Raw genomic sequence first — 19,949 nt, 5'->3', positions numbered from 1 at the left:
GGGGGGAGGACTCCTCTCATCCTTCCCCTGCTCCAAAATGGAGTCTCTCCCACGGGCTACAGTCCTTCCCGAACTGCTCCGGCGTGGTCTCTTCCATGGGGTGCAGACCTTTAGGAGAAAACTGTTCCAGCGTGGGTCTCCCACGGGGTCACAAGTCCTGCCACCAAAACCTGCCCTGGCGTGGGCTCCCCTCTTCACGGGTCTACCGGTCCGGCCAGGGACTTGCATCAGCCCAGGCTTCCCACAGGCCACAGCCTCCCTCGGGTACCTCCACCTGCTCCAGCGTAGGGTCCTCCACGGGCTGCAGGTGGAATCTCTACACCCCCTCATCGGTCCTCCATGGGCTGCAGGGGAACAGCCTGCTTCACCATGGTTTTCACCACGGGCTGCAGGGGGATCTCTGCTCCGGTGTCTGGAGCGCCGCCTCCTCCCCCCTCCTCCTCCTGCACTGACCTTGGTGTTACATCTCCGCACTTCCCCCTCCCGATGTAAAAAAAACTTCCCACCTTCTTAAATATGTTATCACAGAGGCGCTGATTGGCTTGGCCTTGGCCAGGGGCGGGCCCATCTTGGGGCTGGCTAGCATTGGCTCTACCAGACACTGTGGAAGCTTCTAGAAGCTCCTCACAGGAGCCACCCCTATAACCCATGCCCCCACCCGCTACCAAAACCTTGCCACACAAACCCAACACATTCCACCCCTCGCCTCTGTGAATCACATATTTAAGAATCATTAAAATATACATTCAACACAAGAATCATTAAAATATACATTCAACACAAAAACTTCACAAACAGTAATCACATCTATAAAGAAAAAAAAGAATTTTCCCACACCAAAGTGAAAATACCCCCATCACAACACCAATACAGAGTCCACCCCTCGTCCCTTCACCACTACTTCAATCTCAAACTATGTTCAGTTCATGTTTTGCCCGTTACCTCTTCCAATTAGTATCCTTATCTCGATTTTCTCGAGCCCCACGTTGGGCGCCAAAAAGGACTGTCGTGGTTTAGGCCCAGCCAGCAGCTGAGCGCCACGCGGCCGCTCACTCACTCCTTCCCCAGCGTGATGGGGAGGAGAAGTTAACAAAAGGCTCGGGTCGAGATAAGGACAGGGAGAGCTCATTATCATCACGAGCAAAACAAAACTGAACTTAGAAAGAGGGATTCATCTAATTTATTTCTAAACAGAATAGAGCAATAAAAAAAAAAAACAAGTAACATCAAGCCTTAAAACACCTCCCCCACCCCTCCCCCCCTTCCCGGGCTCAACTTCACTCCCGGCTGCAACCTCCTCCCCCCCTCAGTGGCGGGGGGGGAGGGGGGGGAATGGGGGGAGGGGGATGGGGGTTGCGGTCAGTGCAGCGCACGTTGTTTCTGCCGCTTCGTTGTCCTCGGGGGGAGGACTCCTCTCATCCTTCCCCTGCTCCAAAATGGAGTCTCTCCCACGGGCTACAGTCCTTCCCGAACTGCTCCGGCGTGGTCTCTTCCATGGGGTGCAGACCTTTAGGAGAAAACTGTTCCAGCATGGGTCTCCCACGGGGTCACAAGTCCTGCCACCAAAACCTGCCCTGGCATGGGCTCCCCTCTCCACGGGTCTACCGGTCCGGCCAGGGACTTGCTTCAGCCCGGGCTTCCCACAGGCCACAGCCTCCCTCGGGTACCTCCACCTGCTCCAGCGTAGGGTCCTCCACGGGCTGCAGGTGGAATCTCTACACCCCCTCATCGGTCCTCCATGGGCTGCAGGGGAACAGCCTGCTTCACCATGGTCTTCACCACGGGCTGCAGGGGGATCTCTGCTCCGGTGTCTGGAGCACCTCCACCTCCCCCCTCCTCCTGCACTGACCTTGATGTTACATCTCCGCACTTCCCCCTCCGGATGTAAAAAAAACTTCCCACCTTCTTAAATATGTTATCACAGAGGCGCTGATTGGCTTGGCCTTGGCCAGGGGCGGGCCCATCTTGGGGCTGGCTAGCATTGGCTCTACCAGACACTGTGGAAGCTTCTAGAAGCTCCTCACAGGAGCCACCCCTATAACCCATGCCCCCACCCGCTACCAAAACCTTGCCACACAAACCCAACACATTCCACCCCTCGCCTCTGTGAATCACATATTTAAGAATCATTAAAATATACATTCAACACAAGAATCATTAAAATATACATTCAACACAAAAACTTCACAAACAGTAATCACATCTATAAAGAAAAAAAAGAATTTTCCCACACCAAAGTGAAAATACCCCCATCACAACACCAATACAGAGTCCACCCCTCGTCCCTTCACCACTACTTCAATCTCAAACTATGTTCAGTTCATGTTTTGCCCGTTACCTCTTCCAATTAGTATCCTTATCTCGATTTTCTCGAGCCCCACGTTGGGCGCCAAAAAAGGACTGTCGTGGTTTAGGCCCAGCCAGCAGCTGAGCGCCACGCGGCCGCTCACTCACTCCTTCCCCAGCATGATGGGGAGGAGAAGTTAACAAAAGGCTCGGGTCGAGATAAGGACAGGGAGAGCTAATTATCATCACGAGCAAAACAAACTGAACTTAGAAAGAGGGATTCATCTAATTTATTACTAAACAGAATAGAGCAATGAAAAAAAAACAAGTAACATCAAGCCTTAAAACACCTCCCAACCTCCTCCCCCCCCTCAGTGGCGGGGGGGGGGGGGGGAAGGGAATGGGGGGAGGGGGATGGGGGTTGCGGTCAGTGCAGCGCACGTTGTTTCTGCCGCTTCGTTGTCCTCGGGGGGAGGACTCCTCTCATCCTTCCCCTGCTCCAAAATGGAGTCTCTCCCACGGGCTACAGTCCTTCCCGAACTGCTCCGGCGTGGTCTCTTCCATGGGGTGCAGACCTTTAGGAGAAAACTGTTCCAGCGTGGGTCTCCCACGGGGTCACAAGTCCTGCCACCAAAACCTGCCCTGGCGTGGGCTCCCCTCTTCACGGGTCTACCGGTCCGGCCAGGGACTTGCATCAGCCCAGGCTTCCCACAGGCCACAGCCTCCCTCGGGTACCTCCACCTGCTCCAGCGTAGGGTCCTCCACGGGCTGCAGGTGGAATCTCTACACCCCCTCATCGGTCCTCCATGGGCTGCAGGGGAACAGCCTGCTTCACCATGGTTTTCACCACGGGCTGCAGGGGGATCTCTGCTCCGGTGTCTGGAGCGCCGCCTCCTCCCCCCTCCTCCTCCTGCACTGACCTTGGTGTTACATCTCCGCACTTCCCCCTCCCGATGTAAAAAAAACTTCCCACCTTCTTAAATATGTTATCACAGAGGCGCTGATTGGCTTGGCCTTGGCCAGGGGCGGGCCCATCTTGGGGCTGGCTAGCATTGGCTCTACCAGACACTGTGGAAGCTTCTAGAAGCTCCTCACAGGAGCCACCCCTATAACCCATGCCCCCACCCGCTACCAAAACCTTGCCACACAAACCCAACACAGATATAATCTTAGTGAAGCTTACCAAGTTTAGCAAAATATTAGTCACTTACCAAGGATCTGTTGCAGCAAGGAATCTCTCAGTATCGAGGAGTAAGGGATCTCTGCGGCAGGCGTAACCTTGAGAGGTGTCCCTACTCAAGGGGAGATCCTGTTGTGCAGCCCGCTGCTGTGCAGGAGAGCTCAAAGGGCTCTTGGGCTGCTCACTATTTATGGGGTAAGATGATTGACTCATAGTCATATTTGCATACCGACTACAGATGTTAGTTTCTTCCAAATTTGGCTTGAATCAGACATTAACCAGCACTGTGGTTAGGTGGGTGCATTGCTCAAATTAGCCCTTGGCTATTGTGTTGTTATCTGTCTTCCCCAAATCCACTTTGAGCTGGATGCAGCCATCACGACAGATGCAGCCATTACAACCGCCACTGGTGGTTATCGCTTGAGCAGGGTTATGGGAAGTAAAGGTCAGGTTGGGGGTGGGGGGAAAGCACAACCGTCACACAGGTGGACACCATTTTCTTTCAGCAGGTCACAGTCTCCTTATAGTTCTCAGAAAAATAACCCACTTATAAAATGGTAATTCTTTTGAAAGATGTAACCCTTCTAATTCCCTGGAGACCTCAAGCTTCTGGGTAGGCTTGCACAGCCACCAGTTAGTTGGGGTGACCGTTGGGGCTGCAGCCTAAGCCTGCTGGTGAGTAGAGCAGAGAGCAGCTCACTAACTGGCAGAGCGTGCAGCCCTTCCCGCGCGAACTGCCGCACAAACTGCTGACGCCACTCCCTGTTTGCAAATCCTGGCCGCTGGCGCTCCCTAGGGGCCAGTTATATGCGGCTTCCCACGGTTTGAACTGGCCGCGGGGACAGCTGGCACCGCCCAACTCTCGCCCGCCCCTCTGGTGAGACCTGCCGCCTGATGGAGGGTCCCTCACACACACACACAGCCCAAAGGTGCCAGGAGCCCAGAAATCCTCCTCAGACACCCCGGGGGACATCACAAACCTTGAACTCCTCTTAGCACGCGGCAACTACTGCGTTTGGAACTTTACCAAAGAAAGAACCAAATGGAAACTGATGACCAAATGCTGTTTTCAGTGTGGCTTCTCTGGCAGTGCTAATGATTCTTTGTCTTAGATTTTAAAAGACAAAAAACCATCCCCCCAAACTTAAACCTTTAGTTAAAGAGTTGCAAGCACTTGTCTTTGCTTATCACTAAAAGTGGGCCCTTACTGAAATGCTAGTCCCAAGCGCTGGACTTTGTTGAAGTCTGAGTCTGAACCTTTATCGTGGTTTAACCCCAGCCAGCAACTAAGCCCCACACAGCCACTCGCTCACTCCCCTCGCAGTGGGATGGGGGAGAGAATCAGAAGGGTACAAGTGAGAAAACTCATGGGTTGACATAAAGACAGTTTAATAGGTAAAGCAAAAGCTGCGCATGCAAGCAAAGCAAAACAAGGAATTCATTCACTGCTTCCCATTGGCAGGCAGGTGTTCAAGCCACCTCCAGGAAAGCAGGGCTCTGTCACGCGTAACGGTTACTTGGGAAGACAAACAAGACCGTCCCTCCTTCCTTCTTCTTCCCCCAGATTTTATTGCTGAGCATGACATCATATGGTATGGAATATCCCTTTGGTCAGTTGGGGTTAGCTGTCCCAGCTGTGTCCCCTCCCAACTTCTTGTGCACCCCCAGCCTACTTGCTGGTGGGGTGGTGTGAGAAGAAGAAAAGGCCTTGATGCTGTGTAAGCACTGCTCAGCAGTAACTAAAACATCCCTGTATTATCAACACTGTTTTCATCACAAATCTAAAACATAGCCTACTAGCTACTATGAAGAAAATTAACTCTATCCCAGTCAAAACCAGCACAACCTTGCAGTTTTGCAATCACTATATATTGCATCAGTATGAACCTTCAGTCTAAGCACTTGTGAACTGGGAAGGCATGATCCGGATCTAAACTTCATAGCCTCATCCTCATCAGATATGATTTCTGTAATTTTAGTCACTCTGGATAACAATGGCTTTTTCCCTCTAGAACAGCTGCCGTAGCTACGTCTGTTGCAGTCTACCATAATGTAAAATTATCTGTGATAGCTTTAAATTAGTTATCTCAGGACTGGAGGTCCTGGTGATAACAGCAGAAAGCTCAGGGTGGGCTGCATCAGTAAAGAGAAGGACAGAGGACCATGACTAGATTGCTACAGGTGCCTCAGCTTAGTATATAATATGGATATTGTCATATATCTCAGCAGAGCACAGTGGGGTCTGAAGGATAAAAAAAGACAAAGTCAGATCTAGTATTATGATGTGTACAGTACAGTTGGTGATACAGAGCTACCATCTTCATTTATTGCTATTTATATTACTGTAGCACTTCAGGACTCTTAACACCTGATTCCATTGATACAGGTCCTGTATAAAAACAGAAGAGAAAAATATAGTCTTAGTTCCCAAACAGCTTACAATCCCAATATAGGAAAGAGAGTGGGGAACAATGAGGCATTATTAGAATGATACTATCATAACAAGTGATCTTGGCACACCAGAAATCTAAGTATTGTCACTGGTTTTGGTAGATTTTGTAGTAAATAATATTCTAAAAAAGGAGTGGGGGGACTTGAAAGACACCCATATATCAGATTTGTAGATGTTTTCATGGAGCTTTTACTAAGTCAAGAGATGATGCAAAGGAGGGGTTTTTTAATGTTGTAGTAGTGGGGAATGTATGGTGGCATCATGGACGACTTAGAGCCAAGATCTATTGCCTCCATATTGAATGGGATGGAAGAGCCCGAGGTCATAAAATATCAAGACTGAGATTGATGAGATTCCCCCCCTGTTTTGGGTTTACGTGGCAAGGTTTTGGTAGCGGGGGGTTGCTACAGGGGCAGCTTCTGCGAGAAGCTGCTAGAAGCTTCTCCTTTGTCTGATAGAGCCAACGCCAGCCGGCTCCAAGGCAGACCCGCTGCTGGACAAGGTCGAGCCAATCAGCGACAGTGGTAGCACCTCTGTGATAACATATTTAAGAAGGGGGGGGGGGGGGGGAAAGAAGGGGCAGCTTTTGCTGCCAGAGAGGAGTGAGAAGATGTGAGAGAAACAACTTTGCAGACACCAAGGTCAGTGAATAAGGAGGGGGAGGAGGTGCTCCAGGCGCCGGAGCAGAGATCCCCCTGCAGCCCGTGGTGAAGACCATGGTGAAGCAGGCTGTCGCCCTGCAGCCCATGGAGGATGGTGGGGAGCAGAGATTCCACCTGCAGCCCATGGAGGACCCCAGGCAGGAGCAGGTGGAGGCACCTGAAGGAGGCTGTGACCCCGTGGGAAGCTCACGGTGGAGCAAGCTCCTGGCAGGACCTGTGGACTCGTGGAGAGAGGAGCCCATGCTGGAGCAGGTTTGCTGGCAGGACTTGTGAGCCCGTGGGAAGGACTTACGTAGGAGAAGTTCGTGGAGGACTGTCTCCCATGAGAGGGACCCCCACGCTGGAGCAGGGGAAGAGTGTGAGGAGTCCTCCCCCTGAGGAGGAAGGAGCGGCAGACAAGGTGTGATGAACTGACCACAACCCCCATTCCCCGTCCCCCTGTGCCGCTGAGGGGGGAGGAGGTAGAAATCAGGAGTGAAGTTAAGCCCGGGAAGAAGGGAAGCGTGGAGGGAGGTGTTTTAAGATTTGGTTTTATTTCTCAGTGCTCTACTCTGTTTTGCTTGATAATAAATTAGATGATTTTTTTTTTTTCTTTCTAAGTTGAGTCTGTTTTGCCCGTGACGGTAATTGATGTATGATCTCTCCCTGTCCTTATCTCAACCCACAAGCTTTCTGTTATATTTTCTCTCCCCTGTCCAGTTGAGAAGGGGGAGTGATAGAGTGGCTCTGGTGGGCACCTGGCCTCCAGCCAGGGTCAATCCACCACACCTCCCTGGGCTTTCTCTTCTCTAAGCTCTCTCAGCCTGTCCCCATAGGAGAGATGCTCCAGTCCCTTAATCATCTTAGTGGCCCTGTTTTGCACTGGGAGGTTCTGGTCCGTTATGATCCCAGTAAGAAAGGCACTTAGACTCTGTACGGTATCATTTAAAATGCTATTTATCTAACACTATAAGGAGACAATGGCATCCCTTTAGATGCTGGGAACCCTGAGTGGTGTAGCATTGAACAGGACTCCAACCCACGTGCAGCATGCCACGCAGACCCCGTCCACAGCCGAGATTATCCCCTTTTGGTCTTCCAAGCCATTATAGGATTTTCTTACAAGGAAACAACTCTATTTATAATTTCTACTGTCAAAGAGAAAGAATGTTCACATAAGAACTTCTTGCTGTGCTTGTAGATAAAGGCAAAGCCACCCAAGTGACATAATCACCAGTACTAACTGGTAGCTGCCTGCAGGATCCTCTGTTACAATGAGCTGGCTAAGTTTATCCTGCGGCCAAGGGATTTGTGTGGCATAGCACAGGCCTGAAGGCCACACTGTATGTGCACCACAGTGCAGCATGACACAGCATAGCACAGGCCTGAGCCCAGAACTGGACACAGGACTCCAGGTATGGCCTCACCAGTGCTGAGTAGAGGGGAAGGATCATCTCCCTCAACCTGCTGGCAATACTTTGTCTAATGTAGCCCAGGATACCATTAGCCACCTTTGCCATGAGGGCACGCTGCTGGCTCATGTTCATCTTGGTGTCCACCAGAAACCCCAGGGCTTTTTGTGTAGAACTGCTTTCCAGCTGGGCAGCCCCCAGCATATACTGATTGTTCCTCCCCAGGTGCAGGACTTGGCACTTCCCCTTGTTGAACTGCATGAGGTTCCTGTCAGCCCACTTCTCCAGCCCATCAAGGTCCCTCTGGATGGCAACGTGACCCTCTGGCATATTAGCCACCATCATCTGCAAACTTGCTGAGGGTACACTCTTCTCCATCATCCAGATCATTAATGAAGGTGTTGAGCAGAATCGGACCCAGTATTGACCCTTGGGATACACTGCTAGTTACTGGCCTCCAACTAGATTTCGTGCCACTGATCACCACCCTCTGGGCCCAGCTGTTCAGCCAATTGTCTGCACATCCAGCCCAAACTTCAACAGCTTCTCTATGAGGAGTTTCTGGAAGACAGTGTCGAAGGCCTTACTGGAGTCGAGGTAGACAATATCCCTGGGGAGGTTGTTTCAGTGACTGATTGTTCTCACTGTAAAAATTTCTTTCTTATATCGAGATGAAATCTCTCCTGGTGCAACTTGTGCCCATTGCCCCTTGTCTTCTCCATGCGACTCCTTGTGGAGAGAGACCCTCCGACCTCTTCGTAGCCACCCTTTAAGTACTGGAATACTGTGATGAGGTTCCCCCTGAGCCTACTCTTCTCCAGCGAGAAAAGACTTTAACTCCTTCAGTTGATTTTTGCCTGACTTCCTGCTTGTTGGGATGGACCGCTCTTGAGCTTGGAGGAGGTGATCCTTGAACATTAACCAGCTTTCTTGGGCCCCTCTTCCCTCTGGGGGCCTTATCGCATGGGACTCTACCAAGCCAGTACCTGAAGAGGCCAAAGTCTGTTCTCCTGACATCCAGGGTTGTAATCTGGCTTTTTGCCCTGCTCCCTCCCCTCAGGATCCTGAACTCTACCATCTCATGGTCACTGCAGCCAAGGTTGCCTTTGACCTTCACATCTACAATGAGCCCTTCCTTGTTTGTGAGTATGAGGTCCAGCAGAGCACCTCTCCTTGGTGACCTCTTTATCACTTGGATCAGGAAGTTGTCATCGATGCTCTTCAGGTATCTCGTGGATTGCTTATGCCCTGCTGTGTTGTTCCTCCAGCAGATATTGGGATGGTTAGAGTCTCCCATGAAGACAGGGCCTGCAAACATGAGGCAGCTCCTAGTGGTCTGTAGAGGGCCTCATTTGCTTGTTCTTCCTGATCAGGGCACCTATAGCAGGCAACCACTACAATGCCACCCTTACCTGTCTTGTCTTTCATCCTTACCCATAATCTCTCAGTTGTCTCCTCATCCATCCCCAGGCAGAGCTCCATGCATTCCAGCTGCTCTCTCACATAAAGCGCAACTCCTCCTCCTCATCTTCCTGGCCTGTCTTTTGTACTGTATCCTTCCATTGCAACACTCCAGTCATGGGAGCTATCCCACCATGTCTCTGTGATCCCAGCAAGATCATAGTCCTGCACCTGCATGCAGAGCTCTAATTCCTCATGTTTATTCCCTATGGTATGTGCATTAGTGTACATGCACTTCAGAGAGGCACCCCAGCATGCTGATTTCCCAGAAGGAATCTGTTGGGGTTTTTTTACCATAATGGTGCCCTGTAGGCACTTCCTTGCTTACATGCAAATGTTGGAGGTGACTTCGTTTAAGCCCTATTTTGTTGATTTTGCATTCCCTTTCAGTCATAGCACTCCAGGCATTTTGCTCGTCAACCTCGTCAAAGTGTCTATCACTCCCTTACAGGGCTGCTGGTAACTCCCTCACCTGTCGTTCCTAGTTTAAAGCTCTCCTTACCAGGTCAGCCATCCTACTGGCAAAGGTATCTTTCCCCACTTGGTGAGGTGGAGCCCATATCTCCCAAGCACACGTTCATCCTCAAACAGGGTCCCATGGTCATAGAAACCAAAGCCTATTGCTTACATGAATTCCACAACCAATTGTTGACATGGTGTATCAGTGCCCTCCTCCTTACACCCTTTCCCCTCACCGACAGGATTGAGGAGAATACCACCTGGGACTCCATGCCCCTGACTATCACCCCCAAAGCTCAATAGTCACTTTTGATACTCTCCTGGTTGCCCTTGGCACTGTCATTGGTGCCCACACAGAAGAAGAGCAGGGGGTAATAGTCAGAGGGTTGGACAAACTTCAGCATTCTCTCCACAACATCCTGGATCCAGGTCCTCAACAAGCAACAAACTTCTCTAGACAATAGATCGGGTTGGCAGATTGGTGCCTCTGTCTCCTATAGCAAGGAGCGGCCCATTACTATCACTCACCACTTCCTCCTGGTGGTCTTGCATGGTTCAGGGTCAGTTGGTCCAGATGCTTCACTTGAAAGCACATCCAGCTCCTCCTCAGCTTTGAGGACAGTGAACCTGTTTTGTAGTTTAAGCCCGTAGGTAGAGCAGAAGCCTTCCTCTTGGTGCTGGAAGTCACCAGCTTCCATTCTTCGCCTTCCCCAGAGGTTGCACTTACTATTGTGCTAGGGACAGACTACTTGTGTCTCCATCACACCTGGGGTCTGGGGCTCTTGAAGCTGTTGCATCTCTGAGAAGATACTGTCTATCTCTCTCTCTCATCCTCTCTGATGCTGTGCAGCCTGCTGACTTCCTCCTGTAACTTCTTCAGGATGGAGTTCGATTAGTGAGAAAATATTTACACACACACACACACACACACACACACATATGTACAATGTGGAACTGTGGTGAGTTGACCTTGGGCGGCTGCCAGACCCTCACCCAGTTGCTCTCTTACCCCCCTCCCAAACAAGACAAAGGGAGAAAATAAGATGAAAAAGCTTGTGGGTCGAGATAAAGACAGGGTGATTGCTTGCCAATTACTGTCACAGGCAAAACAGACTCAATTTGAGGAAGATTAATTTAATTTATTTCCAACTAAAAATAGAGTAGGATGGTGAGAAACAAAGACAAAAACCAAAACACCTTCCCCTCACCCCACCTTTTTCCCAGGCTCAACTTCACTCCTTCATTCCTGATTCCTCTACCTCCCCTCTCTGCCCCACAAGCAGCACAGGGGTAATGGGGTTAGTGTCAGTTCATAACAGTTCTTCTCTGCTGCTCCTTTGTCCTCATGCTTTTCCCCTGCTCCAGCATGGGTCCTCTCCACGGGCTGCAGTCCTTCAAGAAAAAATCTGCTCCAGCGTGGATTCTCCATGGGCCACAGTTCCTTCAGGAAATAACTGTTTGCTCCAGTGGACTGCAGTGTGAATATCTCCTCTGGCGTGGTCTCTTCCATGGGCTGCAAGGGAATATCTGCTCCAGCGCCTGGAATACCTCCTCCCCCTATTTTTTCTATGACCCTGGTGTTTGCAGGGTTGTTTCTCACACTTTTTTTCCTCACTCCCCACTGCCTGTCCAGTATTCTTGCCCTTTCTTAAATATGCTTTCACAGAGGCACTACCAGCTTCGCTTGAGTGCCTCAGCTTTTGGCCAGCAGTGGGTCTGTTGCCGAGCTGGCTGGAACCATCTGTGTCTGGCACAGGGCAGCCCCTTATCTCTTCTTACAGAGGCCACCTCTGCAGCCCGCCCCCGGCTAGCAAAACCTTGCCACTTACACCTGATACATGATCCTTCCAGCAGCTGGACTCAGACACTCAGTCTGCCCAGTAGCTCCCCATGGAACCCATTCTCCCCAGTTGCTGCCACCTGGATATATGAGCCCCCGAGGCCACAGTCCTACTCCAGTTGTTGGTACAGACTATCTCACGCACATACACACACACACACGCACGCACAGACCTGGCTGGGGCTCTCCTGGTTCCCTGGTAGTCAACCCCCCTCGTGGTCTTGCCCTTAGAGACACACTCACCCACCCCAGCAGGTTTCATCCATAGAGACGTACAACCCAACACCACCCTCCCCCCCATCCCCCCAGCATCTGCCTGGTACTCCCCTGGTCCTTCTAATAGCCAGCTCTTCCCATGGCCTTACCTTTGGACACGCTAGCCCTCCCACACCTGACTCTCAGGCCACTTCACCTTACCCACAGGCTAGTCCGGCTTGATCTTTGCTAATACTCACATGCTCACTCACTCACCGCAGTTGTTCCTCCCCAAATCACCTAGATCTTTCCCTTTCCCAGCCTTTGATTCCTTCCCTAAACATCCCATAATGAGACCTCTGCAATCCCCAAATACTCTTCCCCTGCATCCTATAATGCGTCCCATACCCCAAGGCAGCAACATCCCTCAGTCCAAAACATGTTCCAGCATTGACTCATCTTGATAGGTTTCACACCTGGACACTGGAGCTGAGGCTTTCCTCAGACAACTCTGGGAGGGACCCGGACAGGGGGTCCCTTCCTCTGAGTCCTTAATTTGGGTTCCTGCCTGCCATTGCAATCAGCCCAGCTGATTGCAACGGACGTGCATATATATTACCCAGTGGGCAGACGCTGCAGCAGCATGGTGACCACCTGGAATAAAGCCGTGTCCTCTGCTTCTCCTGAGCTTCTAGCACCCAGTAGAACCAGTGCAGCTACACAGACAGTGTGACCACACAGGCTTCAGACTGCGGGGTATGTGCGAGGATATTCCTGGAGATGGAGGGTGATAGCAAGCACGCCTGCGGGAGGTGTGACCAGGTAGATGAACTGCTCTGCCTGATGGCCCAGCTTCAGGAGGAGGTGGGCAGACTGAGGAGCATCCAAGAGTCTGAGAAGGAGATTGACCAATGGAGCTATGCTCTGCCATCTCTGGTACACAGAAGCCAACTCAGCGTGGCCACTTTGGAGGCAGGTCCAGGATCTGTTCTGTACCAGGAGGAAGGCAGCGTTACAAGGGATAGGGAGGAATAGAAGCAGGTTACTGCACGGAGCTGTAAGAGAAACCCCTCCTTACCCTCTCAGCTACCTTCACAGAATAGGTATGAGGCCCTGGGTATGGTAGACGAAGGGCATAATGAGATAGAAGAGGATGAACCCATGCAAGCACTCTTGCCAAGGTCAGAACAACCAACTCCTCGCAACAAGACCTGCATTAAGACCAGTGCCGAGAAGAAACAACGGCAAGTTACGGTCATTGGTGACTCCCTCCTGAGCAGAACGGAAGCACTGATTTGCAGACTGGACCCTCTTTTCAGGGAAGATTGCAGCCTCCCTGGGGCCCGAATCAGGGATGTCACCAGATGACTGAAGAACTTAGTACAGCCTTCAGACTATTACCCACTCCAGCTCTTTCATGTGGGTATGTGGTGGTTTAACCTTGGCTGGATGCCAGGTGTCCACCAAGCCGCTCTATCACTCCCCTCCTCAGCAGGACAGGGAGGGGAGAAAAATAAGATGGAAAAAACAACCCCAAACTTGTGGGTCAAGATAAAGGCAGTTTAATACAGCAAAAGCAAAAGGCCGCGCACAGAAGCAAAGCAAAAGCAAAAGATTATTCTCTACTTCCCATCAGCAGGCGATGTCCAGCCACTTCCTGGGAAGCAGGGCTTCAGTATGAGTAGCATTTGCTCCGGAAGACAAATGTTGTAAAAAAAAAAAAAAAAAAAAAAAAAAAAAAAAAGAATGTCCCCCATTCCTCCCTCTGTCTCTCAGCTTCTTATTGCTGAGCAGGCATCATATGGTATGGAATATCCCTTTGGTCAGTTTGGGTCAGCTGTCCTGGCTGTGTCCCTTCCCAAGATTTTGCCCACCCCCAGTCTACTGCTGAGGGGGGGAGAAATGTTGGAAATGTTGGAGACACAGCCTTGATGTGTGCCGGCAGTGCTCAGTAGTACCCAAAACACTGGTGTGTTATTAACACCTTGCTCGCTACCAATACACAGCACAGCACTATGAGGGCTGCTATGGGGAAAATTAACTCCATCTCAGCCAGACCCAATACAATCTCCACCCCTTATTCCATACCATTTGCGTCATGCTCACGTCCCACATACTTTAATACATATATCTATTTTATAACCGTTCCATTGTATTTAATTCTCATTAACTACTATCCCCAGTCCTTTAACAGATAGATGTTACTCTCTCGTTCCATGAGCTTCCTCCGCTCCTCCAGATGTTCATGAACAGGCTATGACTTGAGCCCAATCTGTCAGGATGGGTGTTCAGGACAGGAGAAGCAGTATGTTCAATTGTCGGGCACCAGCGCCGGCTTGCTTTGGGTCATTGTTGCACTCGTCTGGCTCCTTGCAAAACTCGCTCTTCATCGGTTCAGGTTAAATCTCCTTGAGGCACACACCAGGTCTCCGCATCCTTCCGCATTACCCACCAAGTACACCCAGGTCCTTGAGCAAAGACAATCCCAGGAATGGGCTTGCCTTTTCCCATGGGAGGGGCAATCCACACCACCTTCCCCAGCCACTTTCCCATGTGCACTACAGGGACCTTGTCTCCTCCCACACTATGTAGGGGTTCTGTTTGGGCAGGACCAGGATGGTTAGCAGATCCTCTGGTATTAATCAGCCAAGTGGCTTCTGCTAAATTTGTATCCCAGTGCTTCCATGCCCCATTGCCCAATGCCCTCAACATAGTCTTTAACAGTTCATTATATCTCTCAGTCTTTCCAGAGGCTTGTGGGTGATAGGGGATGTGATACGCCCACTCAATGCCGTGTTTCTTTGCCCAGGAGCTTATGAGGTTATTTCGGAAATGAGTCCCATTGTCTGATTCAATCCTTTCTGGGGTACCATGTCGCCATAAAATTTGCCTTTCAAGGCCTAGGATGGTGTTTCGGGCAGTGGCATGGTTTACAGGATATGTCTCTAGCCAGCCAGTAGTTGCTTCCACCATGGTGAGTATGTAGCGCTTGCCTTGGCGTGTTCTTGGCAGTGGCCCGATATAGTCAATTCGCCAGACCTCACCATGTCGAAAACCCAGCCATTGCCCTCTGTTCCAGGGAGATTTTACTCGTGTCGCTCGCTTGATTGCAGCACATATTTCACATTCATGAGTGACTTGTGTGATGGCCTCCACGGTCAGGTCCAGCCCTCGATCACGAGCCCATCTGTATGTTGCATCTCTCCCTAGATGTCCGGATGTTTCATGGGCCCATCGAGCTACAAATAGCTCACCCTTACGCTCCCGGTCCAGGTCCACCTGAGCTGCTTCAATTTTGGCAGCCTTGTCTACCTGTTCATTGTTTTGATGTTCTTCAGTGGCACGGCTTTTGGGTATGTGAGCATCTACATGATGCACCTTCAAAGCCATGTTTTCTACCCGGGCAGTGATGTCCTGCCACAGTGCAGCAGCCCAGATGGTTTTATCCCTTCGCTGCCAATTGGTCTTCTTCCACTGCTGTAGCCAGCCCCATAGGGCATTTGCCACCATCCAGGAGTCAGTATAGAGATAGAGTACTGGCCACTTTTCTCGTTCAGCAATCTTTAGGGCTAGCTGAATGGCTTTCACTTCTGCGAACTGACGTGACTCACCTTCTCCTTCAGTGGCCTCAACGACTTGTCGTGTGGGACTCCACACAGCAGCTTTCCACTTCCGATGGTTTCCTACAACACGACAGGATCCATCAGTAAACAGAGCATAATGCCTTTCATCTTCTGGTAACTCATTACATGGTGGTGCCTCTTGGGCACGAGCCACCTCCTCAGGCAGTGCTCCAAAATCTCTGCCTTCTGGCCAGTCCATAATCTCTTCCAGGATTCCTGGGTGGTTGGGTTTCCCCAGTCGAGCTCGCTGCGTGATCAATGCTACCCACTTACTCCATGTAGTGCTGGTTGCGTGATGTGTAGAGGGAATGTTTCCTTTGAACATCCAGTGTAGCACGGGCAATCGCGGTGCCAAGAGGAGAGATGCTTCTGTACCAACAACTTCTGAAGCGGCTCGAATCCCCTCATGTGCTGCTAGCATGTCTTTTTCAGTTGGGGTGTAGTGGGCTTCTGATCCTCGATACCCCCAGCTCCAAAACCCTAGGGGTCGACCTCGGGTTTCTCCTGCTGTTTTCTGCCAGAGGCTCCAGGTGAGGCCATGCTCCCCAGCTGCAGTGTAGAGTACGTTTTGCACAGCTGGTCCTGTCCGGAGAGGCCCAAGAGCTACTGCACGAGCTATTTCCTGTTTGTTAAGCTCAAAGGCTTGTTGTTGCTCAAGGCCCCATTCAAAATAGTTCTTCTTTTGGGTTACTCGATAGAGAGGGCTCACAAGCTGACTATAACCTGGAATATGTGCTCGCCAGAACCCCACGAGGCCCAGGAAGTCTTGTGTTTCCTTCTTGTTAGCTGGTGGAGTCATAGTTGCTATCTTGTTGACCACATCCATAGGCACATGACGGCGTCCATCCTGCCATTTTATTCCCAAGAACTGGATCTCCTGTGCAGGTCCCTTGACCTTGCTTTTCTTTATGGCGGAACCAGCTTTCAGAAGAATCTGAATTACTCTTTTGCCCTTCTCAAACACTTCTTTGGCCTTACTGCCCCACACAATGATGTCATCAATGTATTGTAGATGTTCAGGGGCACCACCCTTTTCCAGTGCGGTTTGGATTAGTCCGTGACAAATGGTAGGACTGTGCTTCCACCCCCCGGGGCAGTCGATTCCAGGTGTATTGAACACTCCTCCACGTGAAAGCAAACTGTGGCCTGCATTCTGCTGCCAAAGGAATTGAGAAGAACACATTGGTGATCTCAGTTGTAGTATACCACTTGGCTGCTTTTGACTCCAGTTCATATTGGAGCTCTAACATGTCTGGTACAGCGGCACTCAGTGGTGGTGTCACTTCGTTCAGGCCACGATAGTCCACTGTTAACCTCCACTCTCCATCAGACTTTTGCACTGACCATATGGGACTATTAAAAGGTGAGTGTTCACAGTGGCTACACCAAAAGCCCATCGGTACCCCTCTGGGTCCTTGAAGTGCCCTCTCCTGAGGTAATCTATGCCAAGGATACAAGGGGCCTCTGGGCTGGTCACAATGGGGTGCTTCTCCCACTTGTCCCCTGTTAAGCTCACCTCAGCCTCCAATACGGACAGTTCTTGGCATCCCCCTGTCACTCCAGAGATCCGGATGCGTTCTGTGCCCCTATACCCTGATGGTACCAGTATACACTGTGCACCAGTGTCTACCCAAGCCTTGTACTTCTCTGGGTCTAACGTGCCAGGCCATCGAATCCACACAGTCCAGTATACCCGGTCATCCCTTTCCTCCTCCTGGCCGAAGGCAGGGACCCTCTATTCCTGTTCCCGGTCAGAGTATTCGCTGTCTGACCCTCGCAGTGCCAGACCAGATGTCCCCTCACCAGGATCAAGGGAGGTGATTTTAGTTCTATGTCTGGAAGATTGCTGATTGCCGCCTTGTGTCTCCGCAGTAACTACGCTGACAGCCTTCTTGGGTGACGCCCTTCTTAACAGCTGTCTTCCCTCTCAGTTCATGTACACGGGCTTCCAGCTTAAAGGTGGGCTCACCATCCCACTCCCTCATGTCCTCCCCTTGGTCACACAGGAAGAACCAGAGTGCACCATGCAGCATACGCCTGGGGCTCCCTTTCCCTCTGACCGGAGCAGGAGAGGACTGATTTCTTGGGGTGCCCCTGACAGCTAACACGCTGGTCCATAGGGATGAGGAGGTACAGAGATTTTCTTCAAAGTTCTGGAGCCAAGAAGACACCTTCTCCACAGTTGGTGTGTCCATATCCAGGCAATACATCGCTGCCAAGCTGTTAGACTTGGACGCTGGGGCACTTTGAATCACCTTCCTCCATGTGGCCCGCGTGCACTGGACATCCTCTGGATCTTTGGAGACATCCTCATCATCTAGATCACTATGGATGACTTCCAGCACTGCTAGTTCTCTCAGGTACTGGATGCCTTCATCTGCGGTAGTCCACTTTCCTGGGGAATTCACAGGATCTTCCTTGAATGGATATCTTGCCCTCACACTTGAGAGGAGCCGTCCCCAGAGACTGCAAATTGCTGCCTCTTTTCCAATTCCCCTCTCAATTCCTCGGTCTCTAGCAAGGGATCCCAGCTGTTGGGCTTCCCTGCCTTCCAGTTGCTGACTGTCAGCCCCATTATCCCAGCATCGAAGCAGCCAGGCAGCAATCCGCTCACCTGGCTGGCGGCTGTAATCTTTCTGCATGTCTCGAAGTTCGGATGAGGTCAGGGACCAGGTAGTTTCTACTTCCTGTCTGATTTCTCTCACTCCTTCCTCCAATTTCTTTGCTGAAGGACCAGCTTCCTGATCAAACCTTTCCTCCTCTTCTTCCTCTTCCCTTACTAATCGATGATATGGACCCGTTGACCTCCTTGTCCACTGTTTCTTCTTTACTATTAGGGCAATTACTGTAGTTGTTGTTGTTTGTGTCCCTATCATCTCAACCAGGGTGTCCTCAGATGCAGTTTGGGTCCCTGCCTCAACCACAGTCCTCTGAGAGTACTGCACTGTGGCTCGATAGGCACAGGCCAGGCCCCAGTCCAGTGCTAGAAGCTGTTGGTTTTCATTGGGGTAGGCAAGGCACCCTTCTATCAGGTGGCGTGTCAGTTTGCTGGGATTGCTTGCCTGTTCAGATGTAAAGTCCCAGGCTATGGGAGATGATAACTGCCCTAGGAACCTGCCCAAATCCTTCCACACACCCTGCCACCCGGGGATCGACCACCTCAGGGTGCATTTCAGTATTGCCTCACCCAAAAGTTGTCTTCTCTTAAACCAGGACGAGACCAAATTCCACAACACCCGTAATATGCCAACAGTATTAATTAGTAATATTAAACAGCTCACATATAAGGGTGAACAAGGACCTCGGGAGCCTGCATAATAAAACCAGCCCGGGTAGGGAGAGAGAGATGTATTCCCTCATTGTCTCCACAAGATAGCTCCCCCAGCACAGTAAGATCATCAATGCCAGGGCAAGGCAGATGATAGCCACTGTTTGTATTAGCATGTTCCTAAGCTTAGCAAAATAGAGATAAGCAGTGCAGCTAACACACTCCGTGACCCGCACAGGAGCTTGCCACTTAATAACTACTATAGCTGTAGCACACTTAATACAAAACTGCCATTGTCGAGCCTCACGTTGGGTGCCAAAAAGGACTGTGGTGGTTTAACCTTGGCTGGATGCCAGGTGTCTACCAAGCTACTCTATCACTCCCCTCCTCAGCAGGACAGGGAGGGGAGAAAAATAAGATGGAAAAAAACAACCCCAAACTCATGGGTCAAGATAAAGGCAGTTTAATACAGCAAAAGCAAAAGGCCGCGCATGGAAGCAAAGCAAAAGCAAAAGATTATTCTCTACTTCCCATCAGCAGGCAAAGTCCGGCCACTTCCCGGGAAGCAGGGCCTCAGTACGCGTAGCAGTTGCTCCGGAAGACAGATGTTGTAAAAAAAAAAAAAAAAAAGAATGTCCCCCGTTCCTCCCTCTGTCTCTCAGCTTCTTATTGCTGAGCAGACGTGTTGTGGTTTAGCCCCAGCCGGCAGCTGAGCACCACACAGCTGCTCGCTCATTCCCCTCCCCCACCTCCCCTGGTGGGATGGGGAGGAGAATGGGAAGGAAAAGGCAAAGCCTCGTGGGTTGGGATAAGGACAGTTTACTGCGACAGCAACGGGAGAGGGAAAGCAACAACAACGGTACTTAGAATATACAAAACTGGTGATACACAATGCAGTTTCTCACCCAACGACCGTACAACTCAGACCGCACGCTCAGACTCATCCTGAAGCCGGACCGTCCCCGATCCACGCGTCCTGGAGCCGTGCCGTCCCTCCCCGACTAGGCTCCCCTCTATGCTGAGCATGACGTCACATGGTATGGAATACCCCCTTTGGCCAGTTTGGGTCACCTGTCCTGTCTGTGTCCCCTCCCACCTTCTTGTGCACCCCCAGCCATCCCGCTGGCGGTGC

General features: G+C 51.0%; 1 protein-coding gene and 1 long non-coding RNA gene across 3 annotated transcripts in view; one reads left to right on the top strand and one right to left on the bottom strand.

The window, feature by feature from the left end:
• LOC142599226 (uncharacterized) overlaps positions 1-19,949 on the bottom strand; it is a 1,086,559-nt gene that overhangs the window by 126,406 nt on the left and 940,204 nt on the right. The window lies entirely within an intron of this gene.
• LOC142599158 (small conductance calcium-activated potassium channel protein 2-like) overlaps positions 1-19,949 on the top strand; it is a 162,252-nt gene that overhangs the window by 138,294 nt on the left and 4,009 nt on the right. The gene's annotated exons all lie outside the window — the stretch shown is intronic.

Source organism: Balearica regulorum, chromosome W (assembly GCF_011004875.1).
Source record: "Balearica regulorum gibbericeps isolate bBalReg1 chromosome W, bBalReg1.pri, whole genome shotgun sequence".
NCBI classification, from domain to species: Eukaryota; Metazoa; Chordata; class Aves; order Gruiformes; family Gruidae; genus Balearica; species Balearica regulorum.
This window is presented reverse-complemented; position numbering and strand designations above follow the sequence as displayed.